The sequence below is a fragment of the Pinus tabuliformis genome, chromosome 9, assembly GCF_031772625.1.
Source record: "Pinus tabuliformis cultivar Carrire ecotype Pingquan chromosome 9, CPIR1, whole genome shotgun sequence".
In the NCBI taxonomy this organism is placed as follows: Eukaryota; Viridiplantae; Streptophyta; class Pinopsida; order Pinales; family Pinaceae; genus Pinus; species Pinus tabuliformis.
Window position 1 is genome coordinate 1,248,972,086 of NC_142307.1, and position 4,424 is coordinate 1,248,976,509.

The window sequence follows — 4,424 nt, forward strand, 5'->3', positions numbered from 1 at the left end:
TTCCACCAGCTCAAAACTCAACTGCTTCTGATCTAAAATTCGTGAGAACAAAGTATTTCTCATACAGAGATTGACTGTATGGGCTTTTACCGGATATCTCACCTTCCAAAGGAAGGATGAATCCAGAGGCTACCTGGCCCGATTACAGACTCTGCCTGAAGAAATAGAATGTAAACACTTTCTAAATAATAGATCTGATGATCAACTGCTCCGATACCATGTAGAAATTTTGAATAATATGACACTTATTCACAGAGATTATCCCTATTATACACTATTGTGGAATACATGCATAATACATAACCTCCTCTACATTGATCATCAATTTTGCGGAATTAAAAACAATGAAACATCAATTGCATGCGCACATTAACACAGTATGTAACCTGGGGAAAGCATACAGCTGAAAACCCCACACTATCTGTATATTATAATGATTGAGAACATGTAACAATACATAGTACAATACTCCTCACAAGTACTCAGTACTATCTCCACCTATTACACACAAACTAGCTCAGATCTGAATCAATCACAGGTTCAAATCTCCTCCACTGCTTGCCTGCCTCCACTGCGCAATCCTGCATGAGAATAGATGAGAATGGCTGAAGCAAACTCGTATTTCCTTTGGCTGAACCACACAATCCTCATTGGCAATACTTAATCCATTGATTGTGCAAATCTCATGCACAACTATAGTCACAACTGATAGAAATCTCCACCTCTAACACCTGTCTCCACTGAACTGTCCATGCACTGAGTTAACTGATGTATTCTTTAGTTGCTTTATGAGTTAATAATTAGTGAATTAATTAACAATTAATTCACATCACTCATCACTAGTGTATTCTGCAGTTAGACCAAATACAACTAGTTTAACCAAGTCAAACTGAACACAACTCCATCAACTCCTCAATCAACTCCACCAAACTCAACCACTTGAGTTCTAACTGACGTCCATCATGCAATAGCTCAACTGACCCATAAGAAAAGCGTATTTCCTTTTGACAGCTGCATGTGCCACATCTGTAGCTCAAACTAAAGTGCTCCAAGAGGATAAGATAATGTTTATAGTCCAAATATTATTATGAGCTAATAATATTCGATTGTTCTATTTTTAGCCTGGCAGTCTAAAAATAGAAACCACCCATATGTCTAAAAATAGAAGTCCATCTATTTTTACCAACATGACCAATCATCCATAAATAGCATCCTGCAACTCATAGACCATGATCCACATGTCTAAAAATAGACATAGTCTAAAAAATAGACTTTGTGCCAAAAATAGCTTGCGGGCCCACTTAGTGAAGGCGATTCCTTTACACTAAGCTCCATCATCTTGTTGCATTCTCAATAGTAATAAAAAAAACACGTATCGTACCCTGTGTTTTGGCAACAGGGACGATATTGGATACCAAATTCGTCAATGGAATATGATAAATGAAACATGCTTTCAAAAGATTTTCTACTTCTGTTTTGATAGCAGTAGCCTTACGAGGGTGCACAGGGCGAAGCCATTGCCAAACAGGCTTAGCTCCAAGGTAAGTTGGGATCTCATGCCCCACTATGGCTGGGTCTATACCAGGCATCTCCTCATATGACCAAGCGAAAACGTCTCAGAATTCTTTAAAAAGCTGAGTATAAATCTTGATCTCATCTGGAGAATAGGTAACCCCAATATGGGTGTTCTTGACAATGCCCGGTTTAATGGAAATGTCAAGAGGCATCGTAATAGTGATGTTTCCCATGTTACCCTCTGACAAGACTTCACATACCCGGATAGGTGTCTGAAGTGGACGTGTAGGAGAATGAGAAACAGACGCTTCAAGACAGGAACACATCCCATCAAGGCTAGGGAGAAAGGAAGAACGATGATGTAGACCGTTCCATGAAATTTCCTCTAGAGACATGATCTCCACGATACTCTCGTCATTTGGGAATTTCTCATTCAAGGGATCCAGAGAATCCTAAGAACCAAGCCAAGGAGATTTCATGTAAGTGTCTAGGTTCATACTGAAGATAGTATGAATTTCTGAAGAGGCCATCGAAGCTAAAACAATTTCTTGATAATTTATCTCCAATGGAATTAAAGGCATAGCATCACCAAAAGAATCAATTTGATCGTCGGTAGGGATAATCCAAGGATCCGTAGAGTCCAAGATCATATTGACTTAATGAACATTTGGAGGTGGGAGAGAAAAAGTACCCATTAAAGCAGAGTCTTTGAAGAGACCTGCTCCCATGCTCTTGTAAGGAATCTCAATATTTCCCACATAAGGAACGTTGCCATTTGATGAACTAGAAGGAAAGAAAGACAGTTGATCAATTGTGACTATTTTTCCTTCATGAGTAATTCAAAGTACGTGGAACAAAGAAGACACTACACAAAACATGGCTTTAGTCCAACTTCGCACAAGAAGAAGGTTGTATTTGTGATTAGCATCTACAACATCTACTTCTAATTCAACAGTCTTGCCTTCTAATGTAATCAGTAGGTTCGTGAGAATACCGTATGGTCGTGAACCTCTACCATCGAAGGCTTCCAAAGTGTTCGGTGATTGGTTAAGAGGAGGAGAGCCAATGGCTTTCCAACATGAAACTAACATGATGCAGGTTGAGGAACCTTCATCAATAATCGTTCAATGAACATATTTCCTTTGATAAGGACCTGTATCAAAAATTCAATCTGATGAGGAAGACGAGGTAGATGATTCTCTAGATCGAATGTAATCAAACTCAAATCAGAAGGATCAATAACACCTATAGTAGAAAGCAATGACTTCCACTGCGTTGGATAGGATTGAAGAACCTCCAAGGCATAGATCGTCGAAGGTGCCTGAGCTAAATCCTCAACAATATTGTAATGTTGCATAGCTCTAGCATTCAGATTAAAAGATGACTTCTAAAGAATACCTTTAGGGGGGTGGTCAAATGACGGACTCACTGCTAGGGCACTTGATATGGAGCGGACCAGAAGAGGACGGAGTAGAAGTAGAAGGAATATCAGCGCTTCTTTCTCCATGGTCTGCTTAGGTGTAGCTTGATAGTCTTTGGTTCAAGTAGTGATTAAGATAGGTGATGAAACTTGCATCATGAACACTTGGGAACCTGAGGAAGCAGAAGTCTGAGGCTGGTCTACCAATTGGGTCTATTGTGATGGAAAGGGTTCCTTTAAGATAGTCAGTGCCTTAGTAAGTGACTAACTTTAGATCATCGGGGACAATCCTTAGTGTAATGATCCTCCTCATAGATGAGGCAAGGATATTTCATATTTCTTTGAGAAGCATCATCAACAGAAGATTTAGGAGGGTCCTATTTTGGGGCATCGGCTTTGGCCTTACCTTTGCCCTTATTTTTACCCTTAGAGGAATTATCTGCTGCGGTAGACTGGACAACATGAACCTTAGAGGTTTTACCAGGACTGGATGAATTCTTGGAGGGATTATGGGAACTAGTGTTCGAGACCATTTTCTGCTTCGAAGAAGCTTTCGTGGGATTTTGAGACATAGAACCAATCACACCATCAATAGGTGATGTATCCAGAGACTTCGATGCCGTCAAATCCAATGATGGTCTTGGAGCATCAGGTATCATCTCATACAATGTACTAGATTGTGAATAGACTAGGTCTAAATACTGGGCACGGGCGATAGCTTGCTCTTCTGTAACACATCCACCCATGGCTATGTCCTTAGCAATTTTGTTGACGAATGATTTTGTGAACCATTATAACAACAATTCATCAACAATCTCAAACTTGAGAGGTGATGTCAATGTCTCCATTCATGGATATGATCAGATATGTGGGTTGTGATGTCTTGCTAAAGTGACGTAAGGAAATGGGTGTCAGTTTCATAATGAACCGATAGTTCAAAATGAGTGAGGAAAGCCATAGCGAGAGAGTTGAAGTCAGCGTAGGTACCTTGAGGCAATTCTATGTACCACTTAGAGGTAGCACCTGTGAGCGTTCTTTGAAATAGTCAAAGATGGATATAATCATTGACATACAAAATGGAGGAGCACTAGAGGTGATTGTTGGCATTTTGGCACAGGTGTGGCACTTTGATACAGGTGTTGTCCTTGATGGCAACTCTCTTTGATGACAGATCTCCATTCAGACTACAGAATAAAGAGAAATCTAATATACGCCGGTTAATCAAGTCCAAGTTGCGTATACACGCTGGTGATATGCATACTAAGTCGCGTATACGCAAGAGAGCTATATACGAAGGCGCGTATACACGCAGATGCATGAACAGAAAAGGGCGTATATGTCGGGAAGTTTCCTTTTGGTCCATGGTAGTTAGTCCTCGGTACTTGTGCCCATGTCTTTGGACCAAAAGTACCTCGACAGACGTGTAGATCTCTAGTGTTGAAGTTGATGGTTTTGGATTTCTATGGTTTTGGCTCTTGGTATTGAGCTA